Source organism: Terrapene carolina, unplaced genomic scaffold (genome assembly GCF_002925995.2).
Source record: "Terrapene carolina triunguis isolate 2854851 unplaced genomic scaffold, T_m_triunguis-2.0 Scaffold103, whole genome shotgun sequence".
Taxonomy (NCBI): Eukaryota; Metazoa; Chordata; order Testudines; family Emydidae; genus Terrapene; species Terrapene triunguis.
This window is the reverse complement of record NW_020664454.1, coordinates 1,420,288-1,445,367: the sequence shown is the minus strand read 5'-3', so window position 1 is coordinate 1,445,367 and position 25,080 is coordinate 1,420,288. Positions and strand designations below refer to the sequence as shown.

The 25,080-nt window shown below is 41.6% G+C and overlaps 1 protein-coding gene across 1 annotated transcript in view; it reads right to left on the bottom strand.

The window, feature by feature from the left end:
- LOC113406548 (phospholipid phosphatase 3) overlaps nt 1–25,080 on the bottom strand; it is a 67,794-nt gene that overhangs the window by 42,311 nt on the left and 403 nt on the right. The gene's annotated exons all lie outside the window — the stretch shown is intronic.

Below are 25,080 nucleotides of genomic sequence, written 5' to 3'. Positions count from 1 at the left end.
TACAAAAGTTATTATAAATGCTAAACCAGAGCCATCTGCAGCCCAACAAGAATGGGAACAAAGACATCATTTCAGATGGTCTAAAGCAAGAAATAAAATGTGATATGCAGTAAAAACACAAAGTGTCAAGATCTTACAAGACACCTCTATAAATCTGAAAGTTTGGAAGAAATAGGCAGATATGACATGGCTGACCTTGGATGTCCCAGCTAGAATGGGAAATGGTTTTAGAATGGGTTTGAAATGTCTCCAATACTCATGGCAAATACACCATGTGAAAAATATACTGAGGAGATTATTATGTTTTCAGTTATAAATGTAGTGAATGTAGCTTACTATATTGGTCAATGGAATTTTGGAATGAGTTTTGCTTCATCATGACTTCTTCATGTTTGTGTATAAATTGCTCTACTATGACTTGTCATTCCAATGGAAGGGCCTGCGACCACATAAGACCTCTGGATTCGAATCCCATGATTAAGTTCATAATTTGGGGGGCAGAGGCGGTGGGGGTGGGAAAGAAGGAATTCCACAAAGCCCAAATTATATTCTTTCAAGGAAACCTGGGAGCTCTTCTTTAAACTGGTTTAAGAGTAAATGGAATCGATTCTCTCCTTGAGACACACTACTCCCATTGACACAAATAGGAATCATGAACAAACCCAAGTACTCAGAGACTTTTTATTGTAATTATGGGACCAGATCCTGCTATTGAGGTCAATGTGAGTTGGGTGCAAGGAGAGGTGGCAGGATTAGGTCTATTCCATCAGTTGTTACATATGCTGAAATTTAATGGGATTATTCCTGTGAATAGGGACTGATGGAGCTTGCCCTTAATATATATGCAAATAACACCCAGTGGCCTCAATATCTTAGCACACTGCCCTCAAACAGCATAAGCTATAACCCCTGGCTACTTTTCATACAACATTCATTATAACATCCCTGCAATTTCATGAGTCCACATTTTGACATTCACAAAACTTCATATACATTGAAAAAAAATGAAAGGGTGAATGCAGAAGCTTTTGGAAATGAAAGTGAAGCCAGTTCATCTTGTCCATGTGTGGCCTTTTTTAAAATTAAATTTTCAGTTTCATCTGTTTTACTCCCAAGCTTTGTTTGCTCTCCCCCTGAGATTCCTGTCCAAGCATTTCAGCTGTAATTACGCATGTTTTTGGAGCAACTTTCCCTTTGCAGCCTGCTCAGGATACGACAAGCCCCAGGCTTGTAGCACTGAAGATTGTAGCGAGGAGCCTTCTGACGCAGCTCTGTCAATGTACCTATTGTAAAGGCAGAAGCCTTCTTCAGATTTGAAGCAGCGGCCACCTGCACAAATAATGGAGGGATATAACTCTGTAACTGAATACAAGTACTGAAAGCTTAAAAAGTCTGTAGTCCAAAAAAATCCTTTTGACCTTCTACTTAAAAGTTCACTAATCACTTTTTATTTATAATTTATTTCCTCTTGCTATATTTGCCTTAGATAATACACTTTTTTTTGGAAGTTCCCCAGGAATAAATGGTATTACGCAACTCCCATGATTAAGTGGAAGTGAAACTTCCCCCCCCCCTAGATAATCAAGGGTTGGTACATTTTCCACAGACCTGTCCAAGAAGCAATATGCAGCACACAACAAAGAGAAAAGGGCAGGTGTTTAAGGGACCAGTCAAAAGCCCATTGACAGCTACAGGAGTTTGACCTTAATGAACTTTTGATCAGACCCTAACAAGCTTTGTCTACACCCTGAAGATGTACCAGTTTAACTTTGCTGTTGTAGTTAAAGCAGTACACACACACACACAGTTATTGTGTGTGTAGTCCAGGCCTAAATAAACACTTTCTTATCAAAAGGCCAGCACTGAGGTCGTTACTCAGTCCTTTTTGAGGTCCATAGGAGCTTTCCTGAGTAAGGACTGATGAACCAAGTTGCCCACACAGATTATGGACCCTGTTCTGAATGCCCTGCCCCCAATCTTTGCCCATTCTCTTCTCATACCAACTCATGTTCTCCTTCAGGCGAGGAGCTTTCCTGGATGCTGCAAACCAGATCCCCATAGCAACCATAGTGCCTTGAGGATATGGACCACTGTGAAATGGATAACAGGGAGAGTAGAACTAAATCAGATGCCCCCTTAGAGCCATTTTAACTAGGAATGAAATTTAAACCTTTGAAAATCCTGTTTCAGTCTCCTCAATCTCCTGTTTTCACTGGGAATACAGAAGTGCTAAGTCTCCTGGATTTGTTATGTGGGCACACAGGTTCTTGTACAACCACATCACGGTGAACTGATAGACCTTTCATGGTTTCAATTACTCTGGTCTGAAGTAGCTGGAAAACCTACAGTGAAAGGGAAAGCCACTGTCTACAGGACTGAAAAATCCCTCACAAGCCATTACCAGAGGAGGATGAATTCCCCACCCTGACGTTCCTGCCCCTCTGTGGAAAGGTTCCTAGGCAACTAATTTGCCTGCACATTATTTATATTCCCAACATTCTTTGGGTTGAGATTTTCAAACGTGACCAGGGATTTTGAGCACTTCCATTTTTGGGTGCCCAAATTGCAGGTACCTTAAATGGGTTTGTTTTTTTAGAAATTGCTGAGCAACTACATTCTGAAAATCAGGCCCCTCGTAGGCGTATCAAGTTGGGCACTTAAAAATATACTAGCTGCTTTCAAAAATACAGGCCCTGGCTTCCATGTAAGCAAGGGGCAGCATTAGACCTTTACTATGTCATCTTAGCTTACACTTTGGCACAATTTCCCACCCTTATCAAACTAGCTCCTACCATAACACAGCTGAAGTCGACACTGTAACGGCAATAGCAATGCATTCGAAGGGCTGATGCTTTGCCCAGTTGCATTTTGCAAGCAGGCAGGTAATGTGCTGGTTTATGCACACGTTTTCATCGATTACAGTTTAAATCAGGTCTAAGTTTGTTCCTAATTCTAAGGGTGCAGGCAGCAGCTAGCTTGCTATTCACTTGTACTCCCAGGACACAATGTGTGTAGTGTTCTTTTAAACACAAAAATGGATCACTCCCAACTTCCCTTTTCAGACCTCTTGTAACAATGCAGTGCCCTGCTGTCAAGCAATGTGTGAATAAATTGGGGAAAAAAGGTTAAAGAAGCCCAAGGGAATGGCAGTCCCTTTTTCTTTATTGCGGTAAATTTCGACAAAGCCTTCACTGTTCTCTCCATTTTTTCTGAAGGGCTTAGTGCCAAGTAACATTATTCCTCTTCACCATGGTACTGCCATGAAATCAGCCTGGTATGTTTGCCTGAAAATCGTAGGTTTTCATGGAAATTGTTTTTCCTTCACAACAACTCCCTTTGTAAAATTAGACATGAAAAGAGGAGGAGAAGCGCTCAGGCTGAAATCTAATCACAGGAACAAAGCACTGAGCAAATGCCACAGCAACTACGAGAAAAGCACAAATAAAATCTGAATTCAGCCCCGCACAATACGGCTCCCGGAGTTCATTAAAATGTATACTCCCTTCCCAGACAGTAACATTCTCAAACTCCTTTACCACCTACCTTATAACATTGAGCCTAGTATAGATATGGAGAATGCATTTTAAATATCTTTTCACAGCCAAGTATTTTAAGCATTCTAATTACATGAAAGCATTTTTTCCACACCACTAAAACTATTTAATGATTTCTAATAAAAATAGTTTATTTTCTTAAAGAGGAATATTTCTGGCTCCTGTTAAGAGACAGGATCTCTGAGAATTCTTAGGAATGCCTTCTATTTTCCAATCACTGCCTCATTTAAAAATAAGCAAATAGATGCTTTAGTCCTCAGACTGGGACTTGGAGGGTCTTAGTTATTCAACAAACTAACCTTTATTAAATCCTGTCAAAAGGAAAGATTTGACGCTTTTCAATATGCTTACTATATAAACTGCTGAAAGACCAGCAAACTTCAAAAGCTTCACAAACTGAGCTCGGGTTTGGCAAGAGTTCATTAGCTGCCTATGTCTTTTCTGTGTGTGGCTTGTAATTACATGCAGACTTGATGCCAGATCTTAATCTATTAAGGGGTTCCAATTAACATGCTGCTGGATGATTCACAGGTAGTTAATGTCAAGAAGTATGCACCCCACACACTAAACTTCATATGCTGATTTTAGTTGATTTTTTTTAAAGTAGTGAACTTTCGTGGTGCTCGGGAAAGGAGATATTACCATGACAGGTAGTAGGAGAGTACTGAACAAGCTTCCTCATGCTTTCTGCTAATAGGACACAAATCAATGAGCCTGATCTTGCAATTTTTTCCCAGGCAAAACCTCCCATGGAATTCATGTTTTGCCCAGTCAGTGGGTGTTTTGCCTGAATGAGAACTGAAGGATAGGGCCCTAAATCTGATACAAGCCTGGTCATTTCACTGTTGCTCTCTTTCATGAGCACAGTTGTGTCATACTTTGAAGGGGTTTTTATTTCTGTAGGCAAATGTTCCCTTGGGAACTAGGTTGTGACAATGCAGCTCATTTTCTTTATGACTTGATTAGAATTTCAATGTAGATCTTCAGAGGCAAAAAGGCTACTGTATATATCAAACCCACTATTATTTCCCCTGTCAACACCTTTCTAAAAGCAACCTAAAATCCTAGCAAAGGCTCAACCAGTTGCCCTCAACACTATGGGAAATGGTGTCATTTTTCACTCACTATCATACTAGTTGGAAAAATCTCTCCCTCCCTCCTCCCGCAATCATATGCACCAAATTGCTTTCTTCCTGCACTTCCCAATGTTAAAATGCCACCTCCCCTACCAAGAATGCACATGTTACTCCTATTATGAACAAAGAAGCATTCTCCACCTAACATTCAGTGAAGCATGATGCATGGAGGCAGTTATTTCGCAACTATGTAGGAATTAATTAATGATTATGAAATAATTATGAGTTTCCATCACTGGAAGGCATCATGCTACAATGCAATGTAACTGAGCAAAATTAATATTAATCTTTAACCTTGATGGTTGGAATTAAACTGCTCATTACCCACTCACTAGGCTATGTCTCTTTGCTTCCCGACTGCACCGGACAGGCATACAAACTGAGTTTTCAGGGAGTGAATCTATTTTATAAACACTACAATCTTTAACCAAAGGATCCTCCTTTTTCCTGAGCATTAACATCCTTCAAAGCTGGTTGGTTAGTGTCACTGCTGTTCCCTTTGCGGGGAGGAGCAGGGGGCGGGCCCCAGGCCTTCGTGGGGGGCAGCGGGAGGGGGAGGCTGGCCCTAGGCCTCCGCAGGGGGAGCAGGGCTGGCTTGGGGGGCAGGGGGAAACCACCCCCCAGCACTCACCAGTGGCACGGCTGGGTCTGGGTCGCTGCACTCCCGCCACTGGTGAATGCAGCCCCCGGCCTTGCTGCAAAGCTCAGGGGAGTGAGGGCGGGGCTGGATAGGGATGGGAAGAGGCGGGGCAGGGGCGGGCCATGGGGAAGAGGCGGAACAGGGGCTGGAGCAGCACGCAACTGCGTAGGGCACCAGGTGCCCTACGCAGCTGCGTACTTTGCGTATGGGTAAGGACAGCCCTGAACCCAGGACCTCCAGAACTAAAGCATGAGCTTCTGGAGCCAGAGATAAAAGACTAATTCTTCTAGCTGGCAGCTATAACAGATTCATATTCTTTGTGGATCAAGCCTAAAGGGCCATGTACACAACAATGGGCTGCACTGACATCTTTGACTTTCATGTGATTGTATATGATGTGAGTATATGCAGAATTTGACCCTTTCAATCATAACCCGGAAAAAAATAATGAGCAAAAGTGCAACTATTCAAGAGATCTTATTAAAAGGGTATTCGTCACTCATAGGCTAAGTGGCAATTTTTTTGATTTTTTTTTTGATGTGCATAGATATAAAAATTCCTCTAAATGATACTTTTTTTAGGAAAGGTAGAACTGCAATTCTGTGCAAAAAAGGTATGATTTAAGGATTGTTCACTCTCTTAACCCACAGTCATCTGACGGGCTAAAAATAATAACAGATTTCCAAATACTCCAATTTATCACAATGATTGGTTTGCCAGGTGAAAATTAAGAGTCAAGGTCTCTTCTTTCTTATCCTACTTGACACTCTCTAATGATTTGTATAGTGCTTCTACAGTCCCTGGATCGAATGCATTCTTTTGATAGCCAATCTTCATCTGCATCCTGCATTAGCCAACAACTTGCAGAGGCACCATAAAACCAATGACTCATCTTGTTTGCAAGCTCTTAGTCCTGAGAACAATGTGCTGATAGATTGTGCCATCATTGTCCTTCCAGGCTATTCCACTTGCCATAACCCATGAAAAAGCATAGGGACTTTCACGCCTATCTTGGATTTGGTTCCAATCTCATAGCTAAGAGGCAGCCTGTTCTGGAAGCCTATAGTGGGAATCCATTGGAAGATAGGAAACAAAAGAACGGAAAAATGATAACGCATATCTAACAACTGATTACTGTTGCTGTGGACATGCCCTCAGACACCCAGTGAGTTTAATGTTTCGGATGCCATTCAGCAGATCAATCAGAGCTCTGCAGAGGTACATTTGTTATTACATTAAGCCTAATATTAAACATACCTGTTAAATAGTCTGTCAAACGTTCCATAATAATACACTCCGGCAGGAAGGTAATACAATGGAATGGTGTACTGCTCCAATTAATTTGATTTTGAAGGAAAAGGGGAAGCTTTAATCTAGTTGATTTCAAAAACAATACAGGGAACTGATTTAAAAGTAATTTCAGGCTTCCCACTGAGACCCCCTGCTAATTTTTGTGGTTTTACAATCACATTTTGTTCTATGTTAATCAAAATATTTTTCTTCCCTGTTGTAGTGTGAAAGTGTCTCATAAACAAGAGGAGAAATTGACTAATGCCCCCAATCCAGTAATGCATTGCAAGACTGGCGCACAGGGGTCTACTCACATGAAGCAAGATTGCAGGACTGCACAGGGGAAATAGTGAAACTGATTATGCAGAAATCCTGGATCCACTGAAGTCAGTGACAAGACTCCCTGTGCAGTTGGATGCTCAGTGTAAACAAACTGGGTGGGGGGACATCTGTGGACGTTCAGGACAGGCTGTAAGCCACCTCTTTTCTGGAAAGGTGATAAAGAAGCAAATCCCTTGGCGATGAAGTTTAAGGGAAGCGGGGACTATGGTTCATTTTTGTGCTGCCTCATTATCTGACATTATTGTCTGCTGTGGAACTGCTGCTGCTTTTTGGATTTATTGAGTTTTTAAGTATTTGCCAGAAATGCCTAGAGTATTCAGAGAGAAATCATAATAAATATACACGAGGGGTGAGATTCTTCCAAAGCGCTCAGCATTGGCTTAGCTTTGCTCCCAGTTAAGTCAAAAGGAGAAGGAGCAGCATTTGAGTGTATTGTGCCTGCCAGGTATATTTTAAAATACAAAGGGTCCTTCATTAGCATTAACTAGAAAAGATTTCAGTCTTCAGTCTTTAGCTTTTACCTACATCTCTCTCCGGGAGCAACTGCTTCACTATATTTATTTTTCTGAGGGCTTTTAAAAATCCACATTTCCCCCCCCCCCCGTTTCCAAATCTTTGTGTTCTTTGCTATCCATAGAGAAAGTGGTCTTCCAAGAGACCTTTCTGAACTTACCTCTCCACTTCTCACATGTCATTGCAATATTACTTTCGCCATGTTTGAACAGCCTACACTCCAAGGCTTGCTGATGTGCAGCTTAGCCCAACGCTTGCATTCTATTTTCTAATAAACCTTTCAATGTGTTTGACAGGATACATGTCTTGTCCAGCCATGAAAGCTTTTTTGTTTATCATGAGGATTTTTAATAAACAGGAAGTGAAAATATGAACCTAACATTTTATTGCTTCTTTGTGCTTGACATGTAGATACTTAGGTTTTATTCCATTTGTACTCATGCTAATCTGCTTAACACGGATTGTTTTAATGCTTTGAGTCTTTATGCCAACTATCACTACCTGGATAATTTATGGGAAAATCAAGTGGGGGAAAACTTAATACCATAATAAGAGAGAGAGAGAAAGCTTGAGTTCTGTCATTCACTGGCAGGTTATGGGGCATGGTTTTATCCAGGCCACAAATACAAAAACAACAAACAATATGTGAGAGAGGTCATAAATACTTCAGCTTTCCTCTATTACAACCAAAAATCCAGTTGGCTGGTCTGGGACTCTATCGGCAGCTCCCTCCTTTTATATGAGTATTATGTGTTTGTATTGTGGTGGCACTCAGAGGCCCCTGTTGGGGGTTGGGACGATTTTGTACTAGGTGCTGTACACATACAATGAAAAGACAATCCCTGCTCCAAAGAGCTCACAACACTCCACCTTCAGCTGTTGCCCTATGAACACGGACAAACATGGACGCAGATCCTTGTCCCTCCATCTCTCTTCCTCTCTCTCCTTCAGCCCAAGTAAGAGTTCATTAGTGGGGGCAGGGTACAGTGCTTTCTCTTCCCTCTCCATTCTTTTTCTTCGATCACCCTGCCCCTTTATCTGATCTGGCTACTGATTTATATCATGCCTTGTATCACAATATCTCGGTAACTCCCTCCTCAGCTCTCCCCCGTGTCTGTCTCCTTAGCCAACCAGTGATGGGATTGTGATTTCAGAAGTAAATGGCCCTTCCTGACCAGCTCATTGTGGAGTGCTGGGATTGTGGTGGCATTGCAGGGTGACCAGATAGCAAGTGTGAAAAATTGGGACAGGGGGTAGGGGGTAATAGGGCCCTATATAAGAAAAAGCCCCAAATATTGGGACTGTCCCTATAAAATCAGGACATCTGGTCACCCTACGGCACTGAGGGGCAGTCAGACAGAGACACAAGCAGGACTCCTGGAGCCAGAGATGCCAGGGAGAGAAATCCACCTATCTTTGTGGGAAGAGAATCTTTCCCCCCTCCATTATAAAAATGCAAAACTATATTCACACCCCTTTGGCGATTCCCCTGCCGGTAGGGAAAAGAGACAAGCACCTACAGCCTATTCCCTCGCCTGGAAAACAAAACCATGCTGTGTTGAGAAGTCTTATACTTTCCTGCATCCACCTCACATCCTTCTAGTCCTGCAGATGCTTCACCAACCCTAAACTGCTCTAGTTTAGAAGCCAAGCCTCAGCCTCTCCACTGAAAAGCCTCTTTGTTTGTATTCTCTTTCCAAATCAGCATATCCTCAGATTGAACCCCCAATGCTTTTTTTAATACTAGATGCCTTGGCAGCAGAAAGATCCGCCAACAGGTTTGTGGTCCCGTAATAACTTTCAAAACCTCAGTGCTGGGGCACGTACATTGCTAAGGAACTCGTTTCAAGTTAAAAGAGAGAAAAAAGAAAGTATTACAAAATTACTTCCAACTACTCTTTAATCATTAATTGCTACCAGAAGAGCTAAATTCCTTCCCTCACCTCTCCCCCAGTTTAAATGATAGCTTTAATCAACCTTAAATGATATAGGGAAAGACACACCAGAAAGCTTGAAATGCAGTTTGTCCTCCAAAGCTGGAATATTTTAAAGGGAAAAGAAGAAAAAAGTGTACCTTCCTCATCTGAAAGCACAATCACGGGCACCACATTTCACGAGAGGAAGCGCGGACTCATGGGACTGGGACTAGGGAGGTTTTAGGTTCAATTCCCAGATCGGTCACAGACTTCCTGTACCACCTGAGGGAAATCACTAAAACTCACTATGCCCCATCTGAAAAAATGAGGATAATAAGCCAGCTTTTCTCAGTTGTGTCTTTGGGGCAGGGACTGTCTCTTGCTATGTGTTTGTATAGCAAGTAGCATGGGGGGGCCCTGTCTCGGTTGGGGCCTCCAGCACTACTAGAATACAAATCAATAATAACACTGCAGCTTAATATACTTGTGAGGCTTTGAGTTAATATGATGCTGAGCTCAATGTTTCAGACCCAAATGTTTAAATCTGATCTACCTAAAAAACCACCCCAATATATCTTAGTTTCTGTCCTGTACTGACTTCTGAATCCAGCCTCTTTCTACTAGTACCAGTGATGCAGTTTAGAATCCCACTTACTGTTACATCACACAAATGCCTTTAAGTGTCTAACCTGAACATCACAGCATGAATGAAGGTTGTGACTCGCTACATAGCGCCTAGATTTTGCAACATCCCTACAACAGAACCCAGCTAGTTGTTCGAGATCCCCCCTTAATACAGGTCTGATCCAAAGCCCATTCAAGTCAATGGGGGGAGGTTCTTTCTCTTGACTTCAGTAGGCTTTGGATAAAGCCCACCTGAGCAGACCAAAGTGAGATAAGGAACTGAGAGCCTGATTTCTCCTGCCTCGCTCCTTGTGAAAGCATTTATCTCTGAGCAGAATGAGAGCAGAAATGCTACTGTTCTGGTCTGCTGGCATTTTATGCCCTGACTGCACCCAGTTGCACAGGTTAAATGACTCTAAAAGGCAGGGCGGAACCAGAGTACCCTATTCAGTGGGATTCTTGCCATTGACTGCAATGGGAACAGGACTGGGTTCCAAACCCTTACTTAGAAAATCCCTGGCCTTTATGGATTTAGCTCATGCCTTTAATGGAAATTCATAGGTTAGTCTAAACATACCTTTTGGATGGCAATCAGAGGCCACAGTGCACAGTATGGAATAATGGGGTCTGAAATGCTTTTCAATGACAGTAACAGAGTCAATATTCAAAAATACTCAAAACAGGTTAATTTTTGCTTTTCATTTATTGTACTCTACTGTAAATTCAACCCACTAAACTATTTTACAATATACACTGCAGGGGAAAAATTCCCCTGATTATATGTCATCTACCCTTCAGCCCAGCAGAGTTTCAAAGGCATGTTATAACTCCCTTAAAACAATGGGCTATAATGGGAACACTTTCAAACCACTTGACTGAGAACTGGCCCTTATCAGGGACTGGTGCAGTTCCACTGATATGAGTGGTTTGACTCTGATTTCATTCATAGACTTACACCCTCAAGTCTGACCCCCTGTATAACACACAGGCAACAGAATTTCATCCAGATACCCCTATATTGAGCTAATAGCTTGTATTTGACTAAAGCATATTGTCCAGTAAGGTATCCTGTCTTGATCTGAAGATTTCACATAACTGTCAAATGAGAGTAACTGCACTGAAACCAAAGAATTTATAAGCCTGTCTGAAATCAGACTCAGGCCCCACAGTTTTAATCAGCCTCTCTGTAAGCAGACAGTTTGCTCTCAAGTGCATTTGACTCCTATCAACCTCACATTTTTTGCCCTGCCAATGATAGAGAATCAGCAGTTTTGCAAGTGACTTCAACGGAAGCATTATCAGGGTCTCTAAAGGCATAATTATATCCATGCAGGGGACGCCACTGGGGCCTCTGGAGGACAATATCATATCCTATTTGTAGCCATCTACTCATTAAAAAAAACTTTGTGTCCAGAACACATTCTGTAACAGCGCTTAGAGCCCAGTCTTTAGAAAGCTTCTTTGTAACCTTGAATGTGCAGATTTTATCAAAATGGGCCTTCTCCAAAACCCCATCTGACTTTTCATGGGTTTGTATTTGTCAAAGATTCATGCCAACTCAGTCAGAAAAATAAATGCCACAAAACTTGTCATTTAAGAAAAAACGTAGAGACCAATGCTTTAGAAACTCGCCCACATGCTAATCACTCTACTATTCAGCTTCAGATTGAATAGGACTCCAACAATGGCACAGAAATACACTGAACCTATTCCACATTTCATGCCCCTTCACTCACAATGTTGCTGTTACCTTGGTTTTTAACTGCTTTGTGGAAACTGCACCAGAATGACAGCTGCGTGCTAAAGCTGCACTCCTTCTGTGGGGATATGAAAGCGACAAAGATTTCTTGACCAAGAAAAACCCACTTTATTATCCTACTTAACATATTTGAATGGAATATAGGGACTGATCCTGCAAACACTCATATAAGTAAGGATTAGGCCCTAAAATAAAAGCATAGCCTTTTGTGACTAGTCAAATCGGGAAGATTTTTGCTAGCCTGACAATTACAAGTAGGATAAAACTTTGGTAAATCATTTATCTTTAGGATTAACCATTTGTACTATGTGTCATTGTTTAACAGATGTCTCATGTATATTTTTATCAAGGTACACCACAACTCTTCTGTTCCGGGTTTGGACGAGCCAGTTCCAAATGCAAAAGGTAGCCAGATGGCACGACACCCATTTCCCCTTATTTGAGAAGTACACATGAAACTGTGGTCACTTAAACTTGTAAACATTAATAGGTTCAGTTAATCAAACATTAATTTTCATAGTCTTAGCAGTCTAATGTCTTACTGATAGATGTGCAGAACTCCTATTAATATTAACAGGAGTTATATGCATTCCTCCTTTGAGATGAAGTTTAAGGCAATGAACTGGGACTTGGGAAATCTGGCTTTAATTCCCTCTTCTGCCACAAGACTTCCTGTATGACTTTGGGCAAAGTATTAGGCATTCAGTCGGATTTTCAAAAGCACTAAGCACCTAGTTCCCATGTGAGTTAGGTGCCTAGGCACTTTTGAAAACCCCACTAGGTGCCTCTCTGTATCTTTAGGTATCTAAATACCTTTAAAAAATGTGGCCCCGAATCTCTCTGTGCCTCAGTTTCCCACCTGAAAACTGGGGATAAAAATCCTTCCTTTTTTCCCCATCCTTGGTCTGTCTTATCTATTTAGACTGTAAACTCCTTGGGAAAGGGGCTGTCTCTTACTATGCCTCTGGACAGCACCTAGCCCAATTGGGCTCTGATTTCAATTGCAGACTCTATGTGCTTCTGTGATACAAGAATAATAATAAATAATGCATCACAAGGAGGAAAAAAAGCCCTGATGGTTTAAGTCATCATAGGATCAACTTCTTGTTTAACACAAAGTGCACGACCCTCAGCTGGTGTCAACTGTCCCATTCCTATTGACTTCCACGGAGCGACACTGATTTACAGCAGCTGAGAATCTGCTCCAAATTATTAGACCAGCTGCAGAACATCATTTAGAAAACAAATGCACAGGGAGATCCACTAAAAGGAACTCAACAGGGGATCAGTAAAGACGATGTCATAATGAGATATTTTTAACTAGTGTTTCCCTTATGAAAATATCAGTTTAAAAACAAGGAGCAGGGCAATATATTTTTGCAAGGGCTTTATGAAAAGCCATGGCGTTTGAATCTCTGCTGCTAAGAAGTGTTTGGGGTTCTTGGACAGTTGCTATGGACACTGCACTTGTACAATGACTATAGTGAAGACTTTCCTGTAAACATCAGTGGGAAAGATAACTGGAGCCGTCTTCTGTATTGCTTCCGTACAGCATGACCTAACCCCTGCAAGAGGGTTTAAGGAAAGTGGCATAACATCCAAAATGCCGAGTTGTAATTACTTTGAAAATATCAGAAAGACTGGGGAAGAAGAAAATGCTTCCACCACATTCACTGTCTTTTTTTTTCTCTCTTCATAATTAAATGTTTGGGCAAATACATTGCAAGTCATGCAATTATGTCTAAACTCTGAAAACAGTGGAGATGGAATTCATATGCATTCTGCGGTCCCAGCTTCAGCGCAGGCATGATCAGACCCTAGGGCAATGCTGTAAAAACTTTCCAAAACAGCTGTAACTTTGACTGGTTTACAATAAAACCATTTTGTGGTTAGTTACATATAGGTGTGATACCATTCTGTCACTTCCTTTTTGTGGTGGCAAGCATCAATAACTACCACCCTTGGAAGGAGCAAGCTGTCAGAAAACCTGTCATTTACTGCATGAAAGCGAGGAACGCCCACAGCTGCTAACCAGCGAATCTCAGTCTTCCTGTTTGATCTAGTGAAAGGAAGAACAGGCCTTCTTTTCGGCTGGTGTTACTAATCAAACAAAAGTGACTCCTGATCCTGCAGTCTTTACTGCCCTGACCCTGCAAACACTTATATATGCATGTAACCGTAAGCACAGTTCCATTAAATTTCAGTGGACCTACTCATGTTTACCCATAGGCATTAATTAGTGTTTGCCGGATACGGGCAAGTCTTCACTGCAGAGTTAACTTGGATGATCAGCACTCAGGTTAGCCTAGCACTGGTGTGAACAGCCACAGTGCAAAGTCCAACTCGAGTTATTGTGCCCTCAGGGCTGGATGCACTCCCTTTTGTGTGTGTTGCTAGGGCTTCTACGGACAGCTCCCATGGTTCTCTGTGCTACAGGAAACTGAGCCACTCTATGATTCTTTCCCAGTGAATTGTGGGAAGGCATTAGAGGACTATCAGCACTCAAAGGAGTTAGCCTGCATCTTCACTGCAAAGCAGGTGGTTTAGATTTACCAGCCTGCGTGACAGCCTCACTTGGGCTTTACAGCCTCAGACAGCCCAGCCATCTCAGGCTGAACACGCCACTAAACCCAGGTGAGAAGATTTTGTGCATGGGCAGGATGGGGGTTAGGGACAACACCTGAGTAACAGCCCATGTTACTCTGCAGTCAAGATGCACTTTGCATGGCTGAAATCAATGAGAGCTTAGCCAGAGTGAGGACTGTAGAATTGGATCCTCAGTTATTTGAGCTGTTAATTTTATCTGAGACTAAACACATGCGTTTGTTCTTTCACCACTGGGGAAGTTTCCTTCCTAATTTATTAACCACTTTCTCTCTCACACACATTATTTAGATCAATTTTAACACAGTGATACAAATACAAAAGGCATACATATTATAACCATCTTGAGAACCAAACTCGTCACAGGACCTGGAGTTCAATACATTAAATATGCCTAAACAATGTTGTTTAATAGTTAATATTGACTTGGGGAGTCAAATAATTGCCCTCTCTCCCGCTAGTTTGGTTAGAACTAACATCCAAAATACCCAACAAAATAAAGAATAAGACATTGCTGTCAGTGAAATAAAGGACAAAATTTAACAGAGTTGGAGGTTGTGGAAATCTCTGATACACCTAATTTCTTTGGGATGAACGCAATTTCCATACTTTTAAAATATACTCCTTTGGGAACGATCTTACTCTTACTGCAAGTCTGAGCCTTCCATCAAAAGCTATTTAAAGATGCCTCAATTCTTCTTTTCAGCATCTGTCTGCCTATTCATCGTGAAGGAAACATCACAGGAGTTCAGAAGCTCCTTCTATTGATTAAACCGCACAGCTGTAATTAGGGCATCACATACAATGAAATGTGAAAAATGACACTTAAGCACTCTAGCATGCTGGAAGGTGCAGGAGAGACAGCAGATAAAAAGAGAATGGAATTAAAGAAATATAAAGCATGTTTAAAAGTGATAGAAATGAGTCTTCCTGATAGGTTAGAGCTCTTATCGGAAAAAGCTATCATCATTATTATTAATAATTATTATTATTATTATTTGTATTACCTGTGTCCAAGCTGTGAAGATGCCCCACAAATGAGATTTCCACTGACTTCAATGGCAATTCCATTCCTGGGGCACTTATAGGATCAGGCCCAAAATCTGCAAGCAGGCAGGTTTCAGGTGCACAAGGAAGAGATGAAAGATATGGCTTACTGCAGCCTCCGAATGGGTGAGACAAAGAGTATTCAATGAGCCCCTCACTGACTCTCTTAATTTACCATCTGTTTTCTGAGTCTTTAGCATTCACCTGCGTCATGTTTTCAAGCGTCACCCCACAACCACAAGGGCTAGAAATCTACTTTGTTTAGAAAACAAAAGCCGAGATTCTCCCACAGTAACATAAATGCAGGAAGTGGAGCTTTAAGAAAAGTCATCAGACACAAAATAAAATCATGACATTTGGCAACATTGCACTAATACCCCTCTGTGTGAAGGGAGAAAACTTTATTTGGGGATGGGAGATTCCCTGTTCCCCGCCTTTCCCCTTTCTCTTACATTAGACCATGCAGCTATGTATTTATGTACACAAGATTTACTTAACCCTAATGACAGTTGCACAGCATGCTGTACTCTGCACTGAAAACACAGTCCTCAGCTATGGATGTACAGTACACTCCCGGTTATCCAAATGCCTGGGGGACATCCAAAACTTTCAGAAAACCGGATGTTCGGATAAATGGAAGTGCTATTAACTAATGTAGGGCTACCTGGGGGACACACTGTGGATCTGGATAAGTAGGATTACAGGGAATTCAGGTAACTGGAATTATATTGTACTTACATAAAGATAGTCTACCCAAAGGGTGGGAAGGCTGTTGGTTTTCACTCCACTGGCATCAACAGGTGTATCTTGTGAGTAAGTATGGAGGATTGAGCTTGCTATGTGCAACACCATAGTCCCCAATTTTTAAAGGAACCTTAACTCAACTTTCCTTTTTGCAGCCACAAATAATCAGACACAATTCATTTCAGGCACAGATGAGGGCATGTAGATGTCTAACTACCTATCTTGCAGGCACACAATGGGACACCAAGATTATGAACAGCATGCCCGTCGTGTTCTGGATAACATCTTACTGCAACAACAGCAAGCTTCTGCCATACTTCTCAGCAACCTTCACACTGACACCTGCCTCGGTCATTTTCATTATAAACAATTCAAACCAATGAAATGATCAGCTTTATAGTGAGGCTGGCATACACTAAGACAATGGCATAGATCAAGGCAACCCAAATCAAATCCCAATTGCCTAAAAAGAGTCATGTGTGATCAAATGAGATTTTAAAAGTCCAAAATTAATCAGTTTACTCTTGATGCTTTACATTAACGTCTGTGCCCTCTGTAAACACAGACGATTAAAAGAGCTCTTCTGGCATAAATGTAATATGTATATTATGTGCTGCCACAACAGGTAAATAGGAATCTGAGCATATTTCTTATTACAAGTAAGTGGTTACATTTCCTTTGACCCAGAGTGATCAGTGTAGCTCCATTGATAGGAGTAGAGCTCAACAGTTGTAAGCCAGCTGGCCCAGGAGGTAAATTGATAACTAACTTCTACAACATAATTGCCAGTAATATCCTGCTCACTGTACATACTTTTAAAGCCCGCGAGAATTATAAAAGAAACCATTTCAAAGATTTCCCCACACATTAACCCATCACTGATTAATTTATTTTCAGTAGTCCATCGCCACATGGATGCTAATTTCTGACCTAACTAGAAACCCACCAAATACAAAAGGAACCACTGTTCCAAAAACAAGGTTGAAAGTAACTAGCCAAATGAATGTAGTCCAATGTCAAGATATCACTTCAGGAAGCCTTTTTCTTACAACAGTTTCAACATCCGCAAGATGCCCCTGCCAGTTCCTAGGTAATGCTTATGTGCAAGGGTCTTGGGCTTCATGGTATCTCCACAAAGCCAGATCTGTTCAGCTTGTGTTTCACTTTTCTCCTAATGAAGAGTGGGCAGAGAAAGCCCCATGAAAATGTATCAAGGTGAGTCACCATAACAGATCCAGCAGATATTAAAATTTTCAGTATCAGAAAAAGTTCACAACTATGCCTGATGCCGCAGTTCTAACAGTGAGGTAAACACTCACCCTCCAAGTGACTTATATTGTGTGGTATGGACTAATTCTTCTAATGAGCAACCTCGTAGCCATCTTAGAGGGGAAGATAATGCCAGTAAGCTGTGAAGTCTTTGTTGCTTAGTGTTTTCAGATAGATTTATCTCTTGAATAAAGTAACAAAACGGTTTGGTCACCACTGTTTTTTTTTAGGAGTGAATCGAGAGATGCCCTCTAAAGCTAAAACGGACACTGCACACTCAGAATCTTCTTTCAAAACATCATCATTAATGCTGCTTAGTCCAACATGTCTTAGTTTTGCAACATCCCTCATCTTTAACTAGCCCCTGTCCTTAAAATTAAATCATGATCCACATACTGCTCCCATTGATTTGTACAGGACCTTGATCAGGTCCCAGGTGGATTTTTGCTCCTGAGAAGCAGGAAGGTGACACAATTTTGTACACACATTTTTCCCCATAGAGAAAGTTACTAGATTACTAGTTCCCAAATTGCTAGACTACATCCTCTGCTCACATATGCATTTGAAATTTTTGCTAATATAATATTTAGGTTTATTTTTTAAAGTGCAGTTTAGGATCAAGCCAGGACTAAATCTCTATGTATATATAAAAGAGAGACATGGAGTCCTTTGAGGAAAGTGAAGAGATTTTTAAATGCTCAGTGGGCTGCCACTCAGTTGCTTCCAGATTTCCCAGGTGCAGCAATTGTCTGCTGTAATGATTGCCCTGGACTGATGACAGTAAAGGAGAAAACTAAAGCTACGTTCAGACAGAGGAATGAGAAGTGTAGTGAGTTGAGTATAAAAGAAAACAGTGGCTTACAGCTGTCCAGTGTAAAAAGCAATCTACATAAGCCTCAAAACTCAAGAAAGTCTATCATTTGACTTCCAGGATTCCAACAACCACATAGGCTAAATTAAATCTGTCTGTCATGTGGCACCACTAGGACTTCTGGAAAGTCATTGCACCTGTGTGAGCTATAGAAAAGTTCCTGACGATCCAAATCTGCCCTATCATCCTTGCTGGCAGAGTTCTCCCTGCTTTCATAGGAATGATGCTTGACTGAGAGCCGGTTGACAAAGTTCAGGTGGCTAAAGCTTTCCTGATGTAGGTCCCCTGCCAAGCCAAAACAGCTGTTTTGTGCAGAGCACCCTGCATTCATCAATGGTCTAAGCATCTTACAACGCAGCCCAACTATAGGATATAGGGGAAGGGGCCTTTGCTGTGCAGAAGGCAAAGTGGAAAGGCAGGTCTGTCTGGCCCATTACTCAACCACCTGCATGCAACCAATGCACCAGGCAACTGTTGGTCCAGTTTGTCCACAAGTCTATAGATGGAGTAACAGGCTATCTACAAGCTGACCTGGCGAAGGACATTCCCTCATGAAGGATCAATTCAGTCGGTATAATAGCTGGACATGGATCCTCCTGCACTAGTTTGCCTCAATCTATGCGTCCCGCTCTCCAGGAAAACACTGCCGCTCAGTCGTACTGACATGCTACTGTCAGTGGTACTGCTGCAGTGAGGCCTCCACTCTGAGAGTCATCATGGATATTAACATGAGGTGGAGAATATACTGTGTTTGCTCTCCAGGGACGGCTGTGTGCGTGTTGGTTGCTTTTGCACCCTATCCTGAGTGCACATGCTCTAGTCTACAGCCCTCCACGGTACTATGTTACACTGTAATCCTTCCTGCCATAACTAATGGCAGTTTGCCTACACAGAATTTCTGGCTGGCTTCTGCGTCTGGGCTTCAGGTAGCAGACACTCTTTCCTTTTGCTATGCATTACTGCTGCCAAACGCTGCTCTGTGCATGGGGGAGAAGTGTCAAAGACTGTCGGCAAAGATAAAGGACTATATGATTGGGCAGAGCTTAATATACAGGTGGAGCTAGACACTCCTACCAAGAGCAGGGGCCTCTCCCTCCCCTGCTATAAACCTTTCCAGTGAGCTGCATGCTTGTCCTACACTTTGCTCTTTGAATGTGAAGCAGTGCTTGCTCCTATTTAACGGTGTAGCTAGAACACCGTAGAGATTTAATTCCTTCCTGGCAGAACTCTAACCAGACCTGTGGGCATATTGTTTTCTGGTGAAACACAACAAACCACCAAGAGGATGGATGACTAGGGACTCTTGACTGGCTTGCTTGCTGTCCTATTTCAAGGAGTATCCTCTTATTCTCTAAACAGAGAGATGAGGAAGGAGACAGAGAGGGGTTTTGTTTTTTTCAGATGACCCAATTTAAAGTCCAGCTAAGTAAGGTGCTTATTTCTGTTAATGAATAAAACTCTGACATAAAATCTGTGGACATTGCTCAATGCCAAAAATAAAGGTTAAAATCATCCACGTTACTCATAGACTTTAAGATCAGAAGGGACCATCATGATCAGCTAGTCTGGCTTCCTGCACATGGCAGGCCACAGAACCTCACTCACCTACTCCTGTAATAGACCCCTAACCTCTGTCTGAGGCCTGGTCCACACTAACCCCCCACTTCGAACTAAGGTACGCAAATTCAGCTACGTTAATAACGTAGCTGAATTCAAAGTACCTTAGTTCGAACTTACCGCGGGTCCAGACGCGGCAGGCAGGCTCCCCCGTCGATGCCGCGTACTCCTCTCGCCGAGCTGGAGTACCGGCGTCGACGGCGAGCACTTCCGGGATCGATCCGGGATCGATTTATCGCGTCTAGACAAGACGTGATAAATCGATCCCAGAAGATGGATTGCTTATGGCCGGACCAGGAAGTAAGTGTAGACCTGCCCTGAGTTACTGAATGCCAATGGAGGTGTTGTCTGTATAAGCTTTAATCGACTCAAATATATTTCACTCAGAGTCCCATGCTTAGAAAGTTTTAGAACTCTGATAACAAGGAAGGAAAGGTAAATGTGTAAACAAGCAAGGCACGTGACCTGGTCTATTTCAAAAGATCTTCATCCAGGTGTCCATTCAACCTGTAATTAATTGACAGCCAGTAAAATGAACCCTTTCCTGACAGCTTTTCAATTAGTTTATTCCCAGTGATCCCTCTGTCATAAAGATGTGACTCCTTCTTTTAAGTGTTTACCGTTCTCCCCACATCAAGATAAACATTTTATTTAGCGATGAGTGGAAAGGTGGGTTAGGTTCCCATAACTATTCACACTTAGATTAAAGTTAAAGGAAGCACCTGAGACAGGCTACTGTACTTATTTCCATCTGGCTGTCTCAGAATAAATGTTTCACATCTAGGCAAAAAAAAAAAATCTAGGTAATCTCCTTCTCACTGGTAATTTGCTCTCAGAAGGAGGTTGATTGTGTATTTAACCAGAGAGTCTATACAGAACTAACTCCTGGAAAGTTAATAGTGGAGAAAGCATGTTTTTAATGGAAATTTCAAGAATATTTTATATTCTCTCCCCTCCCCCAATATTTATTCACACTGGTAGAAGTAAATATGGCATCATAGAATATTGCAAATGAAGGAAAGTTTTACTAATTTTATGAATTACCTCCAAATCAGAAGAGCCTAAGGACTTGTCTCCTTGTCACTCTGTATGTTATGGGCCAGGTTCTCAGCTGGTATAAATCAGCACAGGTCCATTGAGTCAACAATTTGCACCAGCTGAGAATCTGGCTCAGTGTCTTTACTACTGCCTCCCACCACCATAAAATAGATCACTTTTTTTCATTATAGTTCTGAACAGGAGTCACTACTCTTCATTTTACTAAACAACTGAATATTCATCTTCTTACATTTGTCCCATCTTTGCCAATAGATTACATTTCCTTTCACTGAAATACCTTCTTTGCATCACAAACCAAATGAACACGAGACACACTGAACTAAAACAGGCCTTTTTCTAAAGAGCTCAAAGGTATAAAATGAAGATTAGATGGGAATCAAGAGCTCATGAACACTGCAAAATTTTACTGAATTCTCGTTCCTGGATGAGATTATATTAAGAAGGTAATGACTCTTCTTCTGCCAGCTGGTCAGCAGAAAAGTTCCTTCCCTTGAAATTAATAACTTCTGATCTTTGTTAGTGTATTCGCACATGGTAGTTGGGTCACAGAATAATCCCCCAACAATCCTGAAATCATTACTAATTTGAGTATTTTTGTAAAGACCTTCCACACACGTGCATCATGGTTACAGGTTATATAATTGTCTTACTACGTTTTACCAGCTCTCTGCATCTGCACATGATTAAGCGAGACTCAGACTCCTTCCGTCAGCTGTTCAAATTATGCTCTCACTTCCAAATGTTACTTAGATACACTAGAATACTCACCATTCCCTTTCTGCTCCCACCTGAAATAATCGGCATCAAAACGACATAAAGGGGTAGTTACATTGCATACATTATCCACTAACATCAGTTGTAAATTGGGGCTTTGGTAACATATGTCAGATAATTCCTGTAGGGTTTAGGACTCCAGCCTGCAAAACTTTACTCATTCAAGTAGTACTTGCTCATGCAAGGAGTGCTGTTAGAGTCAACAGAACTCACGTGAGTAAAGGGTTGGAGGATTTGACCTGTAGGAATCATTTCACCAAGAATTTAACCTTCTGTTTAGAAGAATGAGGTAAGTCAAGCTAGTTTATATCTTTCTACTTATATCAGTTTTATATACAGCATATCAAATATTTTATTTTTTCCAGATACAAGAAGATTAAGCTTTCTGCACTAGTCTGTATTCCTGTGGGAATATAAAGAGAAAACCATGTCTCTCTTCTTAATATATTAGTGCCTAGTAATACAGACCAGATGATCAATAAACTACGTAAAAATTAAATCAAACTGACACTCTTCAGAAAAATGTGCTCTAAGCAGAAACAATTGTTTTAAAGACTGTGGTGTCTAGAATATTAAACTCACATGCTTCTGTTATTAATTTATTTGTTGGAAGCCAGTCGACTTTTCTTGCATGCGTCAATTAAATAGTCAACCTTATACATAACTATCTTCAAATGCTAGATGTTTCAGCATGCAAGGTATTTTGAAAGAAACTGTTGACAATGCTATACTTTTCTTTAAATGCAAAAGCAGAGTTTCTCTAGCAAAGCAAATCAACAGATTTCTAGATATGTTACTACCAGATGTCTTAAATCACTTTCTTCAGTGCACACACAATACTTCAAGGAAATAGTTATTTTTTATTCTATAAATACATATAATGAGATGTCTGTACTTTGAAGGGGAAGGGGACGACTCGACTAGAGCAACTGATGTATCCCAACAACCAAAAGTAACCTACAATGCCCATCCTTTCCTTCTCAGCTGTTTCTAAACTTTATGAAATGTGCTTAGTCATTTGTTATGATGTGCTTAGTTGTTTGTTGCACAGCACCCATCTCCATCTGTAGCTGTCTTTGAAACCTACAAAAGGTGAGTAAGTATGGTTATTCAGATGGGATAACTGAAGCACAGAAAGTTGAATTCCCCAAGGATACACAACAAGTCTGCACTGGAAACAGGATTGGAACCCAGGTCTGGGATTTCTAGCCGTACATTTGATCCACTAGACCACAGTGCCCCCTGGATACTGTTTAGAGCCATATCCTTTTTCTTTTGTTGCCAGCATAGTGTGTTGTGATACATCATTTTGAGGCAAAAAAAAAAAAGCTGTAATAAACCCCAAGTGTTTTCTCCAGTCCCTATGCTATGTTTGGCACATGGATTTTATACATTTCTATGCACATTTTTTTCCCTTATGTGGGGAGAAGGGAATTGTTGCTTGGAAAAATCAACCTAAAAGCCTACCCCATTGGTTCTTTTTCCTGTCAATTACAGCTGTCAGAAAAGTTAGTGCTGCTACTTCCCAGCATCACAAAGTTGCGTCTAAGAGAGTATGAAGAGAAGCAGGGGGCCTGATCCTACTCCATTGAAGCAAAACTCTCACTGGGAGCACTTTGCTTAAGAAAAAAAATCACCTTTGCCAACCCCGCACAGCCACCAAAACACACGTGCCCATACTATTCGTGAGTTTGCCTTATGAGTCAGGGATGGGTTGCTGCAAATAGTTAACACATTCTTATCTGTTTCCACACAGCCAGTAAGGGAAAATGAGCATTTGGCATAGTTTTTCTGAGATTAAGAGGCTTGTTCTGAATCCTTTGAGTTTAAGTGTTAATCATCATATGACACATAACAGAGTAATGAGAGAGGGCTTTCACCTCCTGAAATAATGTCTCTGAGCCCAGCAGCTTGACACAGCATCTCAGTCAGCATTTACAAACTATACAGCGCCTGAGGGGAACGGGACGAGTTTGTTTTCACAAGAGTGACTTATTATGTCTTGTCCTTGCATTAATTTACACTGGGGAGGTACTATTATGATTGTGAAAGTGCTTTTAACACGTTATATATATGCCTCAGGTCATGGCACTGGGCAGTATCAACACAAATTACTCAGCACATGGTCAGATCCTCATCTGGTGTAAACTGGTGAACCTCCAATGCAGTCAGTGGACTGGTGCCAGCTTACATCAGCTAGGGGTCTTTTAATGCCACAACCTGGCCTGATTCAAGAGGAAGCAGTGTAATCTCTCTATGAAACGCCTATCATCGTATCAAAACAAGGCTTGGTAGCTAAACCTATTACAAGTAAAAACTGTGGCTTCTTTATCAGTGTCATCTCTCTATGAAACGCCTATCATCATATCAAAACAAGGCTTGGTAGCTAAACCTATTACAAGTAAAAATTGTGATTTCATCAGTTTCCTGGCTTAATCTTGCCTGGCCCCCCAGATCTCTTTCAATGAGTTTTCTAAACTTGAGGCATGCCTGTTTCTTGATTAATGAGACCCATTGCTACTGTGGGAGATGAGTGTTTGTCAGCAGTGGGGCATATCAACTACTGTATTTCACTCTTTTCAACCTCTTACACTGACCTGTATCGTACCAAGTCCACCCATAAGACCACTATATTTCCCCTTTTTTTTGCTTAATTGCGGAGATATACCCGCACTGTAGTCTGAAAAAACCTAAAACCTTGAAGACACCAACCTGGTAGGACAAATCACACATTATCTCCCAAACTGTAACCACTGCTTCCCCCTCCCCCCTGCGGTTCTTGTACTTTGCAGAGGGACACATACTACATGTTCCCAACAGACTAAATCTGGGATGGCACCTTTCAAACTATTGTTTAGACAGAAGCAAAATGAAAACCATGCCTGTTCCCCAGGCCGCTCCTAAAGCTAGCAAGGGTGGGAGATGCTGTGTTTACATACTGAGGACAGACAGAAGCTCTGCTCACTGCTGGGACATCCATTTTATTTGGATTGACACCAGGACTACTTTGTGTTTTCCATACATCGCTGTGGCTTTCACACGGGGGGGGGGAGGCTTTCCAAAGTCAACTCAAGCCACGTTCGTTGCCCCAGTGGCCTTTAGCAACATCTTCGCAACTTTGTCCCTATTTTTGTAACCAACCCCTCGGGATGGGGATCGGGTTTGGACACAGCCAGTGCAAACTGCCACTCTAGCAAATCTTTGCAGTGCTTTTTTTTTTGGCATAATTTTTCAAACAGGGCGGGCAGATTGGGACTATACCGCTGACTGCACGGGAGAAAAAGAGAGAGAGGGTGGGTGGGGGGGGACGACAAAAAGAGC